The sequence below is a fragment of the Callithrix jacchus genome, chromosome 10 (genome assembly GCF_049354715.1).
Source record: "Callithrix jacchus isolate 240 chromosome 10, calJac240_pri, whole genome shotgun sequence".
Lineage (NCBI taxonomy): Eukaryota > Metazoa > Chordata > Mammalia > Primates > Cebidae > Callithrix > Callithrix jacchus.
This window is the reverse complement of record NC_133511.1, coordinates 103,647,422-103,669,702: the sequence shown is the minus strand read 5'-3', so window position 1 is coordinate 103,669,702 and position 22,281 is coordinate 103,647,422. Positions and strand designations below refer to the sequence as shown.

Sequence of the window (22,281 nt, the reverse complement as noted above, 5' to 3'; positions counted from 1 at the left end):
GTGTACCACCTGTATAAAGGGGTGACCTAATATCTCCTCAGTTATTTTCCAGATGCAATGATGCCAAATGCTGTCATCCATTTCCAAGACCCTTTGGCCTCCTGTGGAACCCTTTGAGATCACCAGTGAATTGCAAAGGTAGTTCATAAACTTTATAGATGAGACTGCTACCATCATACATGATGAAGCCAAGTGTAGGGCCACCAATAATGTTTTATCCTGTAACTAGGATAACTGATAAAGGAAGGAGCTCAAGGGTTTCCCTGATTCCCCAAACCTCAAGAAATCATTTTAGCATTGGACATTGTGTCCATTTTAGAGTCTTGGGCCACTGAAAATGGCCCTGTTGACTGTACAATGACAACAATTGCTTATCCAGGTTTTTCCCCTGAGGGTAAAGAACTCTAAGAATTTGTTGCTTCACATATACTCAATGTATATGTCAATGTTACACATCTCTCTGTGTACACTAAAACCAAAATATAAGGTCTCATTAGGACAGTTCTTACCCATCTTGAACTTCAAATGTTATGGTATTGTTTATACTTCTTGGATAAAGAGCACAGTAAAAATTTGAAAAAATAAACTCTCCTTAAGTGCACACTCCCTTCTCCCAACGCCCTCACCAAATTGGCAGGTTCCAGGAATTGTCCATCTTAAAGGAAATTCAAGGCATGATTACAACAGAGCAGTCTCCTAGCAGCAATAATTTTAAATAAAAGCAGACAATCAAGATTGAGTGATTGTGTGGCCTGATTACCTTTCAGAAATTGTGCATTATGAGCCAGCAGGCATTTTACCAGCAAAGTAGTCATTCTAATTTCCTGCTTTCATTTAGGAAATCATACTTTACAGGATTAGACTCTTCTTTAGTGATTGAACATGATAAAATACCCTGGTGTTAATAGGCCTAGATTAAAAAATTTACTATATTTTAAGTAATTTTAGGTAATGAATTTTATTGAGTATTATATCATTGTAGAATTAACTTTTCTGTGTGACTTTCAAATTTAATTTATTAATATATGAATAAGGCAGTATACAATTTGTATTGTTTATTAACTGAGTTTTCTCTTACATATGTGGATGCCTGTGTAGAAAAGAGAAAAATAATTATCATTTCTGCACTGTGTATATAATAGAAATAAATATATTAAATAATAATGCTGATTAAATAGGACCATATTACACCACAGAAAATAAACACAGAAAAATCTCTTTTCATTTATTTAGCCTAAGTTAAATTAGCATCCATAGTTCAGCATTTATGATTGCCATCAAGGTGTATATTTAATGTACTAGTGTACTTTTCTTTAATTTAGCATTATGCTATAAAATAGTTCTCATTTATTAGATTTCAAAATTGCCATATAAATTGCTAGGTAATATATTATTTATAGAGCTGCTTACAAACATTTTCCTATAATAACATGGCTCACAGAAATGACAGCTGTGATATACTATTAGCATCATAGGGGTTCATTACAGCGGCAATTTTTCAGGGTCACAGATGAGGTATAGAGATAAAGGGGGACATAAAACTAGGAGAATACAGCCTCATAGTTTATTTTGATACACAGCTTCACAATGGGGAGTATTTTTCAAACCACTCCTCTACCAATGAGTGTGAGGATGTACTACAATTTTCTCTCATGGATACTAACTTCCAAAATTTTATTGTCATGAATATTGACTTCCAAAATTTTATTGTTTTAAGTTCACCCATTTAAATAAACAGGCACACCCTGCATAATTTATTATTATTATTATTTAAAATTTATGTTTAATTTTAAAAATAAGTTGTCTTTTTCTTTATATTTTTAAGTTATATTGTTGTCTAGAAGTACTGTACCAATTACAACTACCTTGATCTAGTTTAATGCACGAATCAACATCAGATAGCTATCTGGAGGGATAGGTATTAGCAGTTATTTTATTACTTTCCAACTCAATAGGCAAAATTGGAACCCAGGGATAATTTATATTTCTGTGATCACTACTGCTTCTAGGAGCAGAGCACATAATTTACGCCCAAGCCAAGCAACACACTGTACCACTTATATTCATTCAGTGGTTGGTTAAGAAAGCAGTATAAATTAAATCTGTCAGCATATATGTCAGTACTATTCACTGGGAATTCTATGTACTTACTATGTGTTGTGAATGACTTGGGGTAAATGTAGTCACTAGAACTGCTGTCTATCTTCTAGAGGCTCAAAGGAGAGAGATTTTCTAAAGAAGTCAACACACAGTTAGAAGTGCTGAAAAATATTGAGCAAGATATAGTCTGTTCTTATGGACAAAACCAGAGCAAAATAAATAAATTATGACTTAATGTGGAAACAATTTCTTTGGTGGTTTAAGTCAACTTAAATTGAGTTTGAGTTAATGATAAAGCAATTCCTTTGGTTGTTTAAGTCAACTTGAATTGAGTTTGGTAACTTTCAAATAAAAAAGCTCTATCTAAAGTTTATTGTGAAGAGCATTGTTAAGTGTCAACTCAAAAATCTAATAGTTGTACTTGGGAAGAGTACGATGAATAGAAGGAAAGATCAACTATGTGTTTCACAGTAAGCCCAAGGTCAAGATAACTCAACTTTTATAATGTCATTCTTCATGCCCTGATGAAGAAGTAAAAGGGCATGTGGATAGAGCTCCTCTTGGGTGTATGATTCTGGGTCTTCTTTTTCATTTATCATTCTCTTCATGCCAAGACATTTTTTAGTGTTCAAAGAATATAGAATATTTTATGTCCCAATGTAAACATGATTCTTATACAGCTATATAAATAGAAACAAAAGACCCACCATAATTTCTTTTTAGTTCCTTTATCATTTGATTTTTGAATAACAATTGCTTCCTGAATCACTAAGATACATCTTTTAGAACAACAACAACAAAAATAGATGTTGTTGTCCCCAAGTAGACACTCACCATGAGAGATGGACCCAAAGATCCACATAAAATAACTGACTTTGGAAAAAAAACAACAGTATTTCAATTCAAGAGTGTCATTTATGATATGCATCTATCCAAATATCTACATATCCGTCCATCTATCTATCCATTCATCCATCCTTATCTGTTTATTATATCTAAGTAATATATTTAAATATTTTTATTTAAATATCTTTACAAATATGATGTTTTTCAAACATATTATAATGAGCTTTCGAAGTTAAAATCATCATTCTTTTTATTTCACTCTTATTTTGTTCTTATTTCAAAGTCTTGATATAATTTCTAAGTTAATTCTCTAAAGGGATCCTTCTGCCTACTGTAATTTATGTCTTTTATGTTCATTTTAAATGTAGCATCATTTTATTTAGCAGATCTTATGTTCCTGGCACTTTTGCTAATGATTCTCTATCTTGATTTAAAATTACCAGAATGTCAGAAAAATAAGTTATCTTAAATTTGCATGATTTTTGTTACCTCTCTTCATTTATATTTTTGCCCTTTACCTAAAAACCCACAAAGAGTTTGAGACAGAATCATAGCTATATTTTTATAAAAAGCTTTGGTTAATTTTGAGTTTTACTTCAGAATTTATAGCATTTTATACTTTAGAACTGAGTAGAATTGAGTGAGAATTTAAAAGTGGAATTTATAAACTTGGGTACAAGCTTTTAAAGACAGAATGGAGTGGTCTTAGCTAAATCTTTTTTTTTCTTTTATCAATTTTATAATTATTTAATACCCTGATTTCTCTACAAATAGAGTTTTGGAGTTTTGGACCTGCAACAGTTTTTATTTCTCTTTGGATTAGGATAATTATTTTTAATCATCTGTGCTTGTATTGATTAATACACATTCCTTACCTTAGTACTGTTTTCTCATGCAAGACTTATTCATGTTATTACTAAAGTGCACAGTATAGATACAATAACCTTATCTTATTGTGCTAATCATGATTTTGTCAATCAAAATATACAAAGATTATAATATAAAATATGAAGTAAAATATGAGCCAGAAGGGAACACACTACAATGACTTTCCGCCACGCTTGATATGCTTATACATGTTTTAGTTGTTAGTGCTGTTAAGAGATGATAAAACTGATGGGGACTGGGAAGGGGATTGGAAGAACATATTGGGAGGAAGAAAAGTATCTACTTTTTGTAAATTTAGTACAAGTTTCCTTATTTTATGTTGTTTGTCATGATACCTCTAAAATTTTCTAAGTTTCAGTGATGAAGACTGCTTTCTAATTCTGGGTATTATCGCCAAGAGTCTGGGACAGTTACAGCCACAAGAAAATCAGCTAGGGTTATGCGGACAAGTAGGTTGAAGGCATGAGAAAATTTTAAGGAAAAATAAAGAAGATCCCTAGTTGTCAGAACGGAACAAAAAGGTCTACTTTTACTAATACAGATGGATCTGCTTTGAGATAAAAGATTCGAAGGGCATCAGCTTCCCAAAGGTAGCAGTTGTTTCTCTTCATATTTATATCCTTTACATCTAATGCGATTCTGTCAAGTGGTAGCTACTTAAAAAATAATAACAATAAATTAAACTATACATGACTGGGTCAACTTGAATATTTGTCCTTTAGGTAAACAAACTGAATTTTAGAGACCAAAACAACTGGAGGTTTGTAGCAGAGATGGGACTCCCATGTTGTTCCTCTGACTGCCTAGGTGGCTTTCATTCCATTTTGCTTGGAATGTGGCTGGCCCATTCATTTAAAAGCTGGAAATTTTATTATATATTTTCTGATGTTAGTTATGTACTAAAATGTTCATTTATTCATACTTGTTTTCTTTCTAAAGACTTTAGATCCATCTATACTAATGCTTTTAAACTATTCTCTCGATAATCACTTTCAAAATCATTAAAGGCAATGGTACTGTCCAGGGCTGCTGGCAGTGTAAGGCTTTGGTCACCAAACACTTGCCATTGTCATGATTCTGAAGCCACATCAGTTAAACATTCAATCTAATTAAGTACATTTTCTCTCGTGTTATATAGAAATTCTATAACTGCCTTTGAACATAAGTATACTCTTCTGTAAAATGTACATTCTCCTTGAATTTTGCATTTAATCACATGATTGTATAAATCTTCTACCACCGTTCCATGTTTGCCAAGATTAAGAATGTCATATACTTATATCAAAAATAAAAAAACAAAACCAGAGATGTGAAGTGACTTAAACAAATAAAATAGAGGCTAACAGGAGACCTAGAATTGCTCCTCCATCTCCTCAATTTCATTCCAATCTTCTTTCAAAGTCTTAGTTATGATTAAACTTCTGTTTATGCTTATAGATTGCATAAATATAATTCAACCTGGAACATTTATTTACATACTAATTTAGAAACTTTCAATGGATTATAAACTTGAGAGGTCAAATACAGCATCACTCATTAACTCCTAAAAATTCAACACAGCTACCATATCTATAAACAAATATAGCTTATCAAATAATAGTTTATCAAAATAATAATGAAGGTATTTATTCAAATAACTATTTGTCAGGTTACACTTAGAAAATGTTTGCATATTTCTTCAGTGTTATAATGCTCTTATTTTTAATAAAAAATAAGTATTTTTAGTTCACTTAAATTTCTTTGGGTTAACACAAAATAAAACTTTGTCAATGTAAATACATTTAGTTCACAAAATGTTACTGTGTGATGCTGTTTTCTCAATAGGCAAATCTTACAAATACTTTTAAGTTATTGTTTACAATTTTCTGCAGCATTAAGTATTAAAAGAGCTTTAAATATATCTTCATATTTATTTATTTAGATTAATAATCTTTTAATTTTACATCAGTTTTAGGTTCAAACAAAATAGAACAGAAAGTGCAAGGCCCCACATAGGCCCTGTTCCCTACATATAAATAATGTCCTTTCTATAATTTTGAATTGGAAAACAGTAGTATTCAAAAATTCAAGGAAACATATAGATTTTTATTCATAAACACGTGAAAAAAACTTCTACTTAAAGTATTAGTTCACACATTCAAAGCGACCCTTACTAAGAAATCAGCACACAGTACCAAGAAGCTTTATAAAATATACAAATCATTTGAAAGGAACAGTCATGGGGAAAGAGATGCATAATTACTAGAACAAACCATTATGAGTAGTTAGGAACACAGTCACATTGTTTACCTTGTGCTGAGAACTGTTATAAATTTTCCAATTATACTGCCTTGCTAAATAGTTACATTGAGACTTGGCTTTGTAGTTTTTTAATACAGAAGGGATATTTTTAAACTGCAACTGTATACTCATATTCATTATAAAGTTGTGTCATATGTTTAAATATTAAATAAGCCTTATGCCTTCCTGACTTACCACCTTTGATAGGGGAAATATCATTGACAGTGTCATCAATATTACCTTAACAAATCAAAATAATTCAATATTTCATATTTATTTCTTCTGTCTTCTGCCAAATTCCAAACAACCTATGTCCTAATAGCCTTGGGGTCACAGAATATAGGCCTGGCATTTTATAGTATTTTTTTAACAATAATATAACAGATGTTAATATATTTTTTGAAAATTAATGAATAGCACATGGAAGAACTGATATACAATGATATACAGTCCTCCATAGAATGTTTTGTCAAGTGTGTTTCTAAACAGTTATCAGTCTTGAATGCCAGTCTTGAATAAAGGGCTTTTTCACAGATTACTTCCAAATTCTCAATTTTCATTCAGTTGTAAAGTACTTCAAATATGCAAACTTAACTAATATTTAGAATTGATAAAATATAGAGAATCAGAAGTTAGATAAGGTAGCTGTGTTGAATTTTTAGGGGCTAATGAGTGATGCTGTATTTGACCTCTCAAGTTTATAATCCATTGAAAATTTCTAAATTAGGTTAATAGGTATTAGTTTGTATATATTTGTCATTATTCTGATGAATTTGATGCTGGTTAATATGACTTACTGTAAATATTAAGTAAGTTTTACAATTTGAAATCCACCCTCCTACTAGTCAAAGGCAGATTAAAACTATCAAAAAGGGAAAAAGAAGGGGGAGGGGGAAGGGCCAGGAGGTAATCAAAAATCATGTTCCCAGAGAGCAAGCTCTCATTAGGAAAACTGATAAAGCTCCAAATTACCACTTATTTCCTTCAAATACAAAAGTGTACTAGAATAATTCACCTGGTTTAATTGGAAGTGGTTATTGTCTGAAAACAATATCCACGAGAGGCTGAGTACAGTGGCTCACACCTATAATCCCAGCACTTTTGGAGGCCACAATGGGTGAATCAGGAGGTCAGGAGTTCAAGATCAACCTGTCCAACTTGGTGAAACCTAGTATCTACTAAAAACTACAAAAATCAGCCAGGCACAGTGACAGGCACCTGTAATCCCAGGTACTTGGGAGGCTGAGGCAGGAGAATCACTTGAACCTAAGCGGCAGAGGTTGCAGTGAGCCAAGATCATGCCACTGCACTCTAGCCTAAGTGACAGAGTGAGACTCTATCTCAAAACAAACAAACAATATACATGGTAATGGAGGGTCTGAAATAAGCTTATGAAGAATGCTTGGATCTTAGATGGCCTTCATAGCTGTAGACAAGAAATATCTTTTTCCACTCTCTGTGTGAATAATTCTTAAATGTTTTCAACAACATGAAACTCTCCAAGAACAACAGACTTATAGATCTGTTTATTTGACATCTTCAACAGAACATCTAATAGTCACGTCAAATTAATTGTCAGAATCAACCTTTTAATTTTTTTATGGAAGTATAATTTACATACAATAAGATGTACAGATTTTTAAGGGTACAGTTTAATAAATTTTAATAAATGTGTGTGTATATATATGACCAACATGCTGGTCAAGATTTAGATTATTTTTATCACATGACATCTTCCAGGTAAGCACTATTCTGATTTCTATCACTTGTTTAGATTATTTTAATCTGTTCTAGAGCTTCATATTAATGAAATAATACAGCAAGCACTGTTTTGTATGTCTTCTTTTACACAACATTTTAAAAATATTTTTCTCATGTTACTGAATGCAAAGGTAGTTTGTGTCTATTTGCTGCAGGTTAGTATTCCATTCCTTGTATAAATAAAATTATTTTCATCTATTCACCTGGAAATAAGCACTTAGATTTTTTATTCTCACTCTGTATATTTTGAATGAGTTTCTAGAAACATTCTTGTAAAAAAATGCAAGTAAAGTTTTTCACTTTTGTTCGGTAAATAACAAGTGAATTGACTGAGCCATATGATAAATAACTTAAATTAAGAAGTTATTTTCAAAATCTTTTCCAAGAGAGTTGTATCAATTTTAATTCCTACCAGAAACACTAGTGACAGCTTCAGTTGATCCTCATCATTGCCAACACTTAATATCAGTCTTAGTTAATTGTAGCCATTCTGAAGTACTAGTATTGTATGCTGATTTACATTGTATTTCCCTACTGTCTAAGGATGTTGAGCATCATTTCAGGTGCTGTTTTGTATCTTTAGTTTTGTTTTTATCAACCTGTGAAGAGCTGCACAGGTCTTTTGTTAACTTTATACTGGGAGATTTTGATTTGGTTATTTTGTAGATGTAAACATCAGATATATCCAATGTTTTTCTCTTTAAGTATGTTGTTTTAAAATGTTATTAAGTGAGCAGAATTTTTTTGAAGAAAATTAGCCACTTTTTATTAGTAATTATTATGTCCTCCCTAAGAAATTTTTGCAAACCCAAGTAGCCTCTGGTAGATATTTTAAGGCTTTATAAATTTAGTCTTTTTATTTTTAGTTCTTTTTTCTATAACAAATAATATGTGTGGAGTATAAGTTAAAATAATTATTTAAAGTGTAGTTATCAAAGTGTCCCTGCATTATTCACTGAAAAGACTTTCTTTTCCTCTTTCAATTGCCATGATATTTTTCTTAGAAGTTAATTCTCTGTATTAATAACACTTATGTGCCAGCACTACATTCTATTGACTTAGTCCTCTTTTTTCTCATTTTTTTTGTTTAAATAATTTTCCTACATCTTTTGAAATTTATATATATATATATATTGTTTTTAAATATGAATTTTACAGAAATGTGTAGAATTTTTATTCAGATGGTGTTAAATATAAAGATAAATTTGGAGAAATGTCATGCATTAAAATGCTGAGTTTTGAAACAAAGTCACAGAAAACATCATACTGAATGGGGAAAAGTTGAAAGCAGCCCCACTATGAACTAGAACAAGACAATGATGTTTACTGTCACCAGTACTATTCAACATAGCACTGAAGGTGCTAGCCAAAGTAATCAGGCAGAGAAATAAGCAAAAGACATCTAAATTGGAAAAAAGAAAGTCAAATTATTTATGTTAACTAATAACATAATCTTATACTTAGAAAACCCTGAAGACTCTTCCAAAAGACTTCTGGACTTGATAAACAATTTCAATATAGTTTTAGGATAGAAAATTAATGAACAAAAATTAGTTGTATGCCTATACACTGACAATATTCAAGCTGAGAACCAAATTAAAAACTCAATCACATTTGCAACACACACACACACACACACACCCCTAGGAATGCATTTAACCAAGGAAGCGAAATACTTCTATAAGAGAATTACAAAACACAGATGAAATAAATTATAGATGGCACAAACAAATGGAAAAAACATTTCATGCTCACGGAATAGAAGAATCAATATCACTGGAATTACCATACTGTTCAAAGCAATCTACAATCTACAGATTCAATGCAATTTCTATATAATTATCATTTTTTACAAAATTACAAAAAAAAACAAGCCTATGAAACAAAAAAAAAGAGCCCAAATAGCCAAAGAAATCCCAAGAAGAAATAACTGAGTTGGAATCATCATATTACCTGACTTCAAAATATGCTACACAGCTACAGTAACCAAAACAGCATGGTACTAGTGCAAAAATAGAAACAGAGATCAATAGAACAGAACAGAAATCCTAGAAAAATAACACTTAAATTTAGAAGATATTTTCTTCTGAATACCTACAACAAACTGATCTTAAAGTTGAAATAAATAAACAATTAGAAAAGGATACCCTGTTAAATAAATGGCACTGGAATTTTGGCTATCCATATGCATAAATAAAAGAATGAAAATGGACCCCTATCTCTTACCATATACAAATATTAACTCAAGATGAAGTAAAGACTTAAATATAAGACCTAAATCTATAAAAATCCCAGAAGAAAGCATAAGAAAAGCTCTTCCAGATATTGGCCTAAGCAAGGAATTTATGACTATGGCCTTAAAAGCAAATATATCAAAACCAAAAATAGACAAATGGGAATTAAATGAAAGAGCTTCTACACAGAAAATAAAATAAAATAAAATAATCAACAAAGTAAACAAGCATCCCATGGAATGGGAGAATATATTTGCAGACTCTGCATCTGATAGAGGACTAATAGCAAGAACCCATAAAAGAACTCAAATTAACAAGAAAACGACACAACCCCATTACAAAGTGAACAAAATATGTGAATAGACATTTTTCAAAAGATGACACCGTATGTCTTCCTTTTGGAAGTTCCATTGATGTTGTCATGGAATCAACCATGATCTGGCTAATTGGAATCAACCAAATCATGAAATCAACCTAAGTGCCCATCATTGGTGGAATGGATAAAGAAAATTCGACATATATACACCATGCAGTCATTAAAAAAGAATGCAATCATGTGGGAAGCAACATGGTGAAGCTTCCAACAAACATATTTAAAAAATGCTCATCATCACTAATCATCAGAGAAATGCAAATTAAAATGCAAATTAGATGAAGATGTCTATTATCTTCTGGTATCAACATGATACCATCTCATACCAGTCAGATTGGCTATTATTAAAAAGTTGAAAAATAACAGATGTTGGCAAGGCCACGGAGAAGAGAAAATGATTATACACTGTTAGTGGGAATACAAAAATTTTTAGCCACTGTGGGAAGCAGTTTGGAAATTTCTAGAAGAATGAGAAACAGAACTACCATTTGATCCAGCAACACCACTTCTCATTATCTACCCAAGGGAAAATAAACTGTTATGTCACAAAGATACCTGCGCTTGTATATTTATTTCACTGCTATTCACCATAATAAAATAATGGGATCAACCTAAGTGTCCATAATTGGTGTATTGGATAAAGAAAATGTGATATATTATGCACCATGCAGTCATTAAAAATAATGAAATCACGTCCTTCGAAACAACATGGGTGGAACTGGAGGTTATTATCCTAAGTGAAATAACTCAGACACAGAAAATCAAATACCATTGCTCACTGATAAGTGGGAACCAAATAATGGGTACACATAGATACATGAATGGAAATAATAGACACTGGGGATTCCAAAAAGGGAGAGGGGGAGGGGAATAAGGGTCTAAAACTTACCTTCAGATTCCGGAGCAAGAGGTCAGCACCAGCTTCTGGGCCACGCGCTGTATCAGCCACTGGGCCAGCTCCAGGGCGAAGCCACCCCGGGCACAAGCAATGACATAGCTCTTGTGGGGTGGGCATAAGGTCGTGGAGACTGCGGCCATCAGCCTGGGTTTGGCCCCTTTCAGCACAGCCTCCAGCTCCTCCGCAGGCACCTGCACGATGACTTCGCCAATGAGCTTGCCCTGAAGGCGTCCTCCACCTGGTCCCTGGGGAACACGGTGCACCTGAGGGGCTGCACCACGCCATTGCGGATGCCAGCCTGCAGAAGCGCCGACACCTCCCACCAGGCGGCACTGGCTTCGCCGAAGAGAGAGTCCAGAAGGATCCTGTGGAAGGTCACGTTCTTCAAGAAGATGGCCATGCCAAGCGGGTGGTTGTTAGCAAGGTTGAATTTGCCAATTTGCAGGAGGAAGCGGCCGTGCTGAGCCAAGCATCTCACGCTGGCCTGCAGCTTCTCTTCCGCCAAGGAGTTCAGGACCAGGTCAATGCCCTTCCCGCCCGTGTGCTGCAGCACATGCTTCTCGAACGACGTGTCCCTCGAGTTGGCAAAGCTGGTGCTGTCCAGCTGGGAGAACCTGGCCTGGAGGTATGCCCGCTTCTTGGCCAACCCCACGGTGGTGAAGACGCGGCAGCCCAAAGTGAGGGTGATGGCAATGGCGGCCTGGCCCACGCCGCGCGAGCCAGAGTGGATGAGCGTCTCCCCGCGCTGCACCTGCCTACACACCACCAGTGCGTAGTAGGCTGTGGTGTGGACGACAGGCACCGAGGCAGTCTCCTCCACAGTCCAGTGGGAGGGCACGTCCCAGAGGAAGTCCGGTGACAGGACAGAGGTGGCCAGGCCCTCGGCGGGCACCAGCCCCGCAACACGCTTGCCACTGGCGCCCCGGCCCGAGAACTCCATATCCAGCGAGCAGTCCTTGATGGCCCATTTCCCTGGGATGGCGTTAGGGGGCAGCTTGCCCATGGCCAGCATGATGTCGTGGAAGTTGAGGGAGCCATAGTAGGCGATGCAGAGCTGGGTGCCAGGGCTGGCGGGCTGGGCATTGCGCAGTGAGGAGCAGACCCAACGGATGGAGGACAGGTCCCCCCGGATGAGGACCATCACGTAGGCGTTTTTTCAGCTCCTCGGGCTTGTCCTGCTCCAGCGAGAAGTGGCGGAAGCCCCTCAGGCCCCGTCGCCGTAGACGTTCATCACCGGTTCTCCCTGCAGCACCTTCTGCAGTTCTGCGGAGCCAGGGTCCACGACGCGGGAGGTGCTGCTGAGATTGAGAGCAGCAGGCACCAGCTGCGGGGCCCACCAGGCTCTTGGCGGAGACAGTTCCCCAAGCCCACCACGCCGGAGGCGGTGCAGTTGACGGCCTTCAGTCACACGGGCTGGGAGGAGGAGCCGGCCTGGAAGCCCTTCAGAGAGTCCACCCAGCGGAAGCTGGTGTCCTCCACCGGAAGGAAACGGGGCTGTCCTGCGGGGTGCACAGGAAAAGTACGGAGCGGCAGGACTTCTTCAGGCCCACCAGGCGCAGCGGCATCTTGAAGAGGCTCTCCACCTGTCCTGGCTCAGGATGCCCTGGGCATACTGCGGCTCAGCGGAGGTGAGGAAAGCCACGGTCTCCCCAACGGAGTGCCCCCGGAGCAGCGTGAAAGCAGCGGCAGAAAGCCCCCTCTCTCAGGGCAGCCACCGCGTTGCTGAGGGCTGAGGCCGGGTCCCCGAGGGCAGCCACTGCACAGTTGCACACCGGGAGGTCAGTGCTGCCCAGGGAGCTGGGGGCAGGGTCCGCGGGGTCCCACTGGTCCTGGGCAGTGTCTGCAGCTGCAGCTTGGCCTGGCAGCCTCCAGGGCCTGAGGGTGGCAGTCGGTGGCGGTGTAGATCAGCTGCAGCGTGTTGAGCAGGCCTGGGATGCAGGAATACAGGTGACCATGGCCAGCCAGCACCTCCACCACCTTCATTTTCAGGCTGGGCATGTTCTCCAGGGCAGTGTCCACACAGGCCTTGAGCGCTGGGGAGTCCAGGAGGTGGCTGGGCAGAGGGTCGTCTGGCAGCTCAGACCTCTTCTGAGCCAGCACCTGTGCCAGCTCCAGCTATAGGTTCTCATTGAGCTGAAGCCCACGGGCAGCCAACAGCAGCTGGGGCAGTGCCTGCTGCAGTGAATTGTGGGGGACCTGGGCCCCGTCCAGTCCGGGCATAGCCATCTTCAGCCCCTGCTAGGTTACCTTAGTCTGCAGCGCCTGCACCAGTCCCTTGCAGAGCTACAGCTCCTCCTTCAGAGTAGCGTGGCCAGACAGGTACCCATCCTCTATGTGGGGCATGAAACAAAACTTCTCTGGGATGGGCGCCGGATGCTCCTGCTGCCGCCGCGGGGCCACCAAGGCGTGGAGCCTGGAGAGGTGGACGCCTCTAGCAGCTGTGGTCTTCAGGCACCTGCTCACCACCACGTCAGCCACTTGGACCTCGTCCTGCTGTGTGTACAGTTTCTGCCTGTGGGAGGCAGGGTCGATGTGGATGGCAGTGATGCGGGTGGGCAGAAACAGGCTGCGCTGGCCCGTGCCCAGGATGGACATCTGCAGCATGGTGTCCAGGAATGGCACCCAGTTGTCCTTCCACAGTAGCTTGCCCTAGTTGCCTTCCACGCTGGCCTCTAGGATGCCCTGGAACTGAGGGCTGTAGTCGTAGCCATGCAAACACAGCTCCCTGTGCACTTCAGTGTAGGCCAGAAAGAATGGCTCCCCGGGGCTAGTGGCAGGGCTTTCCTGGTGGTCAAAGAGCCTGGGGTCAGGGTCCTCCCACTGATATACCTTCCCACTCACTACCAGGTAGCCGCGCTCTGACACTTCGAAGGTGTGGGAGGATTCCAGGGGCCATGCCTTCAGGGACCGAGTCCCGGTCATGGGCAAGATGGTGGCCTGGTGCACCATCACGTCCTCAAACACCATGGGCAGCTGCTCCATGGCCAGACTCAGGGCGCAGGCCAGCGTCTTCCACGTGAGGCACAGGTAGCCAGCGGCAGGGAAGATGATATGGCCACCAATGCAGTGGTCCACCAGTTAGTGGTCAGGAGACTCGGGGCTGGCGTCAATATTGTAGACAGCGGCCGATGGGGAACTGGAACCGCTGGAGAAGTCCTCGGCGGCCGGCACGTCCCAGGCCAGCCTGTGGTCCCACTTGATGAGCAGGGAGATGAGGGGCTTTCCTGGGGGAACCAGGAACTCCGCAAGTGGGAACAAGGCATTGAGGTTGGCGTAAATGCCTGAGAGGTGCAGCTTGCCAATGCCGACGAGGAACAGCTCCTGGTTGTCCCTGTGGTCCTTCTTCATCAGGGGGACAATGGTGCAGCCTGGCTTCAGGACAGCCTACAGCAGGGCATGGGGCATGATATCCAGCACTACGGCATGCTCAGGCACAAGCCATAGGGCCTCCTGAAACAGCACAGTGCTCACCAGGTTGTTGACATTGTACTCGGGGGAGCACATGTGTGCCAGGCTGGTGTGCCACGGGGCCTTGGGGATAGAGGTGCTGAGCCAGAGGGCCGAGTGCTGCTTCGGCTTCCAGATCACCTTCTTGAGCACCTGCAGCAGTGGGTGTGGGATGCCCTCTATGAAGTAGGAGTGGAAGGCCATGCCACCCGTCTGCACCTCCTTGGCAAACACGCCCTCCTGCTTCAGCTATTCCACAAACTCGTACACAGGGCCCTGAGGTCCCGAGTTGGTCACCATGTCCTCAGAGTTGTGGCAAGCGGTCACCATGCCTGGTGGGGGGGCAGTGCTGCTTACACTTTTCCCAGGACAAGCCCACGGCTGCCATAGCATCTGGTATGATGTTGGCTTCTTTGATGCACTGCCCTCTCCAGTAGGCAGAGAGGCCAGCCTCCTCCTGGGACAGTCAGCCGTCGGCATTGCCACAGGCCACTTTCCCCAGGGGATGGCCAATGATGCCAGATGGCCTCAGCCCCATGCAGCTCAGCAGGGTCTATGAGGCCTATCTGGATGGCTGTCAGGCTCACAAAGGCCTGGACAATGTCATCAAAGATGCTCTGATCCCTGATCTAGTACACTCCTAGATTGTTAAGCCTCCTTCTTAAACACCTGTAATCAGATCAGAATGAGAAAAAAAAGCTTTTTGAAACTGTTTTCTCCAGGGAAGTTCTCTTTCAACAAGATGGTTTTCACAACTGGTAAGTTAGCATGCTGGAGACCTGGTAATGTTTTTATGACTTTATTTTCTAACATCTTCTTTAAATCTTTAGGCATAGCATGCTCTTTGGCAGCTCTCAAGCAGGGCTGTTTTTCATGTGGCTCCAAGTTACTTGAACTGTTTGCTGCACTGAGTGGGCTGTATGTGTCTTGAGAGGGAGCTGCATTTTCCATTGACTTATGTTCCCGCAAGTGATCCCAAGGCCTGCCAAACTGTTCTGCGGAACATTTTCTGTCCCTCTCTTCTCCTTTCTGACTTTCTGAGACTGACAGCTCTTTTGAGAAATCCAGGGTCAAAGCTCCATCTCCAAGGGTGTTAATTCATTTTCCAGATGGTTTTCTATAGTGAAATTAAACTGAAAGGTCATCCTCTTATTAAATGCACACAGTCATTAAATTCAGATTCTTCAACTTCTGGATAGAATTTGATGTTGATGACACACACAAACCTGTCTCAATTATTCAGTAAGTTTTGTTGGGCCCATTTCTCTTTAGCAGCTTATTATGTGGTAACAACTGTTTGGGTGATGGGTTCACTAGAAGTCCAAATCTCATCATTATGCAATATCTTAACACCTGCGTATGTACCCCAGAATCTAGAAGAAAACATAAATAGAGATAAGATATTGAGTCTGAGTGCAAGAACATGACTTCTCACTCTACTTATTAAAATGCCATTTAATCTTCCTATAATATAATCTATGGTTTTAGTAAAGATGAAAATGTCTGTTATCATCTTTGTTGAATATACTTCTAAACATACCATCTTTAACAGTTTTATTGAGGTACAATTGACACTTTAAAACTTCACATTTATTATACAGTAATACTTTGAATTATTGATGGGGTTATAGCCCAAGAAACCCATCATAATTTTAAAATACAGTAAGTTAAAAATGCATTTAAATCACCTAATTTACTGAACATGATACTTTATCATAGCCTGCCTTACATATGTCCAGAACACTTACATTAGCTTGTAGCTGGGATACACTACAGTTGGGTGAACTTCTTAACAAATTTTGAAGTCCACAATAATGTATTGCTCACTATGTTGTACAGCAGATTTCTAAAAGATTTTATTCATCTTCCATAGATTAAAATTTTACTCACTGAGTAAAATTTTGCTCCTTATTTTTTCCCTTCACAGATCCCACCATTCTATTCTCTGCTTCTGAAAGTTTTATTATTGAGATGACTCATGTAAGAAGAATCATTCAGTATTCATTCTGCTGTTGCTGGCTTAATTCATTAAGCATAATCTCAGGATTTATCCATGTTGTCACAGATGGTAGAATTTTCTAATTTTTAAAGTGTAGTCGTTTTCCATTGTGTATACTTGCCATGTTTTTTAAATCTCATCTATGGACATACAGAATGTTTCCATATCTTGGCTATTTTTAACAATATGACAATGAACATAAGAGTGGAAACATATTTTTAAGATCCTGATTTCAATTATTTTGTATATTTTTTATATATATATTCAAAAGTGGGATTGCTGGATCCATTAACAGTTGGTTTTGATTTTTTGAGGAATCTCCATGCCATTCTTTATAGTGGCATCACTATTTTTCATTCCCACCAACAGTGTACAAGGATTCCAGTTTCTCCACATCATTGCTGACCCTTATTTCTATGTATGTTTTAATGATAGCTGCCATAATAGATGTGAGTTAATATCTCCTTGTGAATTTTATTTGGATTTCCCTCGTGATTATTGATGTTGAGCATCTTTTCTTATATCTAGTGACCATTTATATGTCTTCTTTGAAGAAATGTCTATTGAGGTACTTTGCTCATTTTTGAGACTTTTATTTTCTGTTGAGTTGTAATCATTTCTTATACATATTGAATATTAATCACTTTTCAGATTACGATTTGCAAATATTTTTCTCCCATTCTGTATGTCACTTGTTCATGGTGTTGTCTTGTTTGCTATAAAGATATTTTGGTTGGTTTGTTTTATGTAGTCCCACTTACCTATTTTTGCTTTTGTTGCCTGTACTAACTCACATCTATTATGGCAGCTATCATTAAAACATACATAGAAATAAGGGTCAGATAAAAACAAAATTGCCAAGACCAATGTCAAGAAGGTTTTTTCATATGTTTTTTTCTAGAAGTTTTACAGTTTAGGACTTACATTTAAGTCTTTAATCCACAGCTAGTTGTGAAAACACAACTAGCTGTATGTTTATTTATATTGTCCAACTTCAGTGAATTTTATATTAGTACTAAAAAGTTTTTGATGTAGTCTTCAGGTTTTTCTTTTTTTCTTTTTTTTTAATTTTTTATTGCATTTTAGGTTTTGGGGTACATGTGCAGAACATGCAAGACAGTTGCATAGGTACATACATGGCAGTGTGTTTTGCTTTCTTTCTCCCCTTCATTCACATTTGGCATTTCTCCCCAGGCTATCCCTCCCCAGCTCTCCCCCCTGCCCCGCTGGCCCTCCCCTTTTCCCCCCAGTAGACCCCAGTGTTTAGTACTCCCTCCCTGTGTCCATGTGTTCTCATTTTTCATCACCGGTTTTTCTACATATAAGATCATATCATCTGCACACAAAAATGTTTCATTTCCTCTGTTCCAAATAGACAGCTTTTCTTTATTTACTTTTTGGCTAATTGCTCTGGCAGGACTTCCAGTACTATATTGAAGAGAATTCATGAGAGTGGACATCCTTGTCTCATTCCTGAACTGAGAAAAATAGCTTTCAGCTTGTCACCATTGAGTATGATGTTAACTTTGAACTTATGATCTTCAACCTGTATTATATTGAGGTACATTCTTTCTACACCTTTTATGGAATCCATGAGCCCCACATCACCCATGGGTACCCTGAGTTTTGTGGCAACAAAGGAATGAGAGAAAGAAAGATTAAGAGAAAAAGTGGGACCGGAGGCCATCACTTTATTACTCTGGAGGAGACAGTGAAGGCCCCACACTATTTATTGATTCCAATCACTTTGATCTACAGGGTTGGGGTGGAGTGATGGTGGAGTGAGTCAGTGAGCTGGAAGTGAATGAATGAGCCAGCACTGGTGTGTCATCCTAAGGATTAATAAGAGTGGTGGTTTGGGAGTTTCACAAAACAAGAACATGTGGTTATCTTTAGCTTATTATCTATGTACAGTTGGTGGAACGTGGGCCTTACAAGGAGGCTACAAGTCTGGCTACGTCATAGTGCTAAGAATGGGTTTTACATCCTTGAGCACAATGTTTATGGTAACAGAGCCTAGATCACCCTGCACCGGAATATGAGGAATGGAGAGGCCTTCCTCCTCAGAGGCCTCCTGTGGCCTTCCACAGACTGTTGTTCCTTGTTTATATGTTACTCATAACCAATTTATGTAGGCACTCTGTAAGTCCTTTCTCCTTTGCTGTTTTTCCCAACAATACTTAATTTGTTGAGAATTTTTATTGTGAACATGTTGAGTTTTGTGAAATGCCTTTTCTGAACCTATGGAGATGATTGGATAGTTTTTATTTTACATTCCATTAATGTAATGTATCACATTTATTGATTTGCATATTTTGAACTCTTTGCATTCCAGGATAAATCTCACATGGTCATGGTGATGCTTTTAATATGCTTTGAATTCAGTTTGCTAGTGTCTCTTAAGGAAGTTTATTTCTGAGCTCATAATGGTTATTGGCTGATAATTTGTTGCTTGTAGCGTCTTTATCAGGCTTTGGTTCAGTGTAAGGCCACAAAAAATGAGTTTGGTAGTATTTCCTCCTCTTCAATTTTTTGGAAGCTCTTGTGAAGGGTAGCCACCAATTATTCTTTAAATGTTTGGTAGAATTCACCAGTGAAACCAGTCAAGTCCTGGATTTTTTTCTTGTTGTTGTTAGGATGCATTTGATTCATGATGGAATTGTTTTACTCTTATCGGTCTGATCAGATACTCTATTTCTTCATGATTAAGTCCTGGTAAGTTGCATGTTTCTTTGAATCTATTACTCTACTTTATAAAATTTATTGTCATATAAATGATATTAGTAGACTAATGTTTATTTCTATGGCAAATGTTCTTTATTCCTTTATATTTATTTTGTTTTATCTTGGTTTTATTTTGTTCCCAGGGAGAAGCCCAGATCATTGATTTTTAAATCCGTCTTCTTTTAAATGTAAGCATTTTAATATTATAATTACCTTACAAGCATATTTTAGTTTCATATTACAAATTGTTATATTTGGTGTTTGTTTAAATTTAGAACATTTACACATTTATCTAGAGACTTATTATTTGTCCTATGGAAAATTTAAATATGTTACCTAATTTCAAAATAATTTCGACTATCTTGCTGATGTGCGTTTCTTCCTTATTGTTGCTTTGGTCAGAGAACATATTCTGTATGACTGAAATTTACTGAGGCTTATTTCCATAGCAATAACCTATTTTGGCAATTATTTTATGTGCTCTTGAAAAAAAAAGTGTACCCTCTTTCTGTTGTTGGGAGTGTTCTCCACATTTCGATTATGTCAACTTGATTGATATTTTGATCTAAGTCTTTCATATTCTTATTGATTTTAATCAACTTTATTAAAATATAATCTATATACACTTACATCTACACATTTTAAATGTAAAGATATATTATTTTAATAAATACATACAGCCATGAAATTACAGTTACAGTTAAGATACATACATGTCTAGAACCTCAAAAACTTTCCTCATGTTTCCTTCAGTGAATTCAAATCTACCTCACTCCCAGACCTCATGAAACCAACTGATCTAATTTCTGTCACTAAAGGTTAGTGTTTTATTCTTCTACAATTTCACATACATGTGTAACTTTCTATCAGACTCATTTTAAGATTAATCTGTACTGTGTTTCTGTATTACTTGATTGTTTCTTTTTACCATTGAGTATTCTATTGTTTAAATAATATAATGTGTTAATCCATTTACCTGTTGTTAGACACTTGGATTGTTTTTAGTTTGGGGCTATTTTGCATAAAAGCTGCTAAAAGCATTTGTGAGTTAGTCTTTTTTTGAAAAAAAGGCTTTTATTTTTCTTGGGTAAATACATTGAAGTGAAATTGCTGGGTTCATGCTGGGTTCATATGACTTACAATTGTAGAAAATTTCAGCTTGTTTTTAAAGTACTCCAATATTCAGTACTGTCTTAGAAAAAATAAATTCTATATATGTGTTCTTCAATAAATAGCCACTGCCCTCCTACGGGTACTTAATTTTAATTTTTAATTAACTAAAATAAATCTAAAATTATGTTTATCTAACTAGTAACATTTTAGTGTTCAGCAGCCACATGATTCTAGTTGTAACTATATTGAACAGCAGAGATTATTGAAGAAAATTGTATTGGATAGTTTTGGATTGTTATGGTCTATATAACTAGTCCTTATTGTGATATTTAGAGTGAAGAGAAAACAGCCCTATGTAGGTTTTTTTTTTTAATCTTTGAGCCTAACAACATCTGACTAAGAGTATTCAAATGTTTACTTTTTAACTATTATAATAATATTCAAATTATTTTGATCACCGAAGTGTTAAGTTATTGAAAACTATAGGATCTATACAAAATGAAGGCTGATAACCATGTTTAATCAATATCATGGATTTGACCTTTGGTCTCTCGACAGTTCACAACACACAAAGGCTTGACCCAGAACATATTCCACTTATTATTTTCTGCCAGTTACACGTTCCATACTCTTAACTTACAACACTAAAAAATACAGAAAGCAAATCATGTCACCTTCTCAGGCTACTGCTTTCCTCCACTCATAAATTCTTTTCCAGGGGTCCCTTATTTTTTTATCTCAAAGAGATCCCAGAAGAGTAAATGTGTATAAGAGGACTAAAAGTAGATCACTCCAACGTTTCCTTCAGGTTTTCAAGTTATCCAAAATGTTCATCTCATGATCATTTCTAAAGTGTCTGAAAATGTATTTGCATATTTAGTTCTCATATTTTGACAAATTATTTTATATAGACTCTGGGATCAGCTGGTAGGGTTCAAGCCCAGTGTACTTCCTGGCAATGAGATTTAAAGTAAGTGACTTCAACTCTCATTGTCTTAGTGCCTTCATGTAATATGAGTATCTAAATATTTATCTTCTCAAGGTAATAAAGATTAAGTGGTTTATGCATGTTAAACACTTAAAAATGTGTCTACCACATAGTGATGATTCAATAAGCATTCAATAGCCATAGCCATTTTTATTAATACTTTCATTAATTATTTTAGATAGCTCGCTGTAGTGGTATGACTAAGATAGAAATTAATATTCTAAGTATTACATAAAATATCATGTTTATTATATAGTATATCAATTTAGATTAATTAATATGAATGTCTTCATATATTTTGATTATTAAATATTTTAACTGTTATCTGCCATGTAGAATACTCTAGAAATTTTATTATAATATAGATAGAACAATGGTTGGATATAGCCTATAAACTTCTCAATATCAATATCATAATATACCTCTAGAGAGAAAGTAATCAATTCTGTAACTCAGAGACAACCACTGTCTTTTATTAAGATGATCCTACTTCACAAATATTGTGGAGATTGATAATGATAATCAAAAACCTTGGGCTAGAATCCAGAGCCTCAGATTGTGCTTCTTGGGTCATTTCAATGTTTTTGATTTTCCTCAACTGAAATAAGGCTTCTTTTCATATGTATCTCA

The 22,281-nt window shown here is 37.7% G+C and overlaps 1 pseudogene; it reads right to left on the bottom strand.

Annotated features, from left to right (window-relative positions):
* Positions 1–11,045: 11,045 nt before the first annotated feature.
* Positions 11,046–15,778, bottom strand: LOC100411330 (fatty acid synthase pseudogene; annotated as a pseudogene).
* Between the last annotated feature and the right edge of the window lie 6,503 nt (positions 15,779–22,281).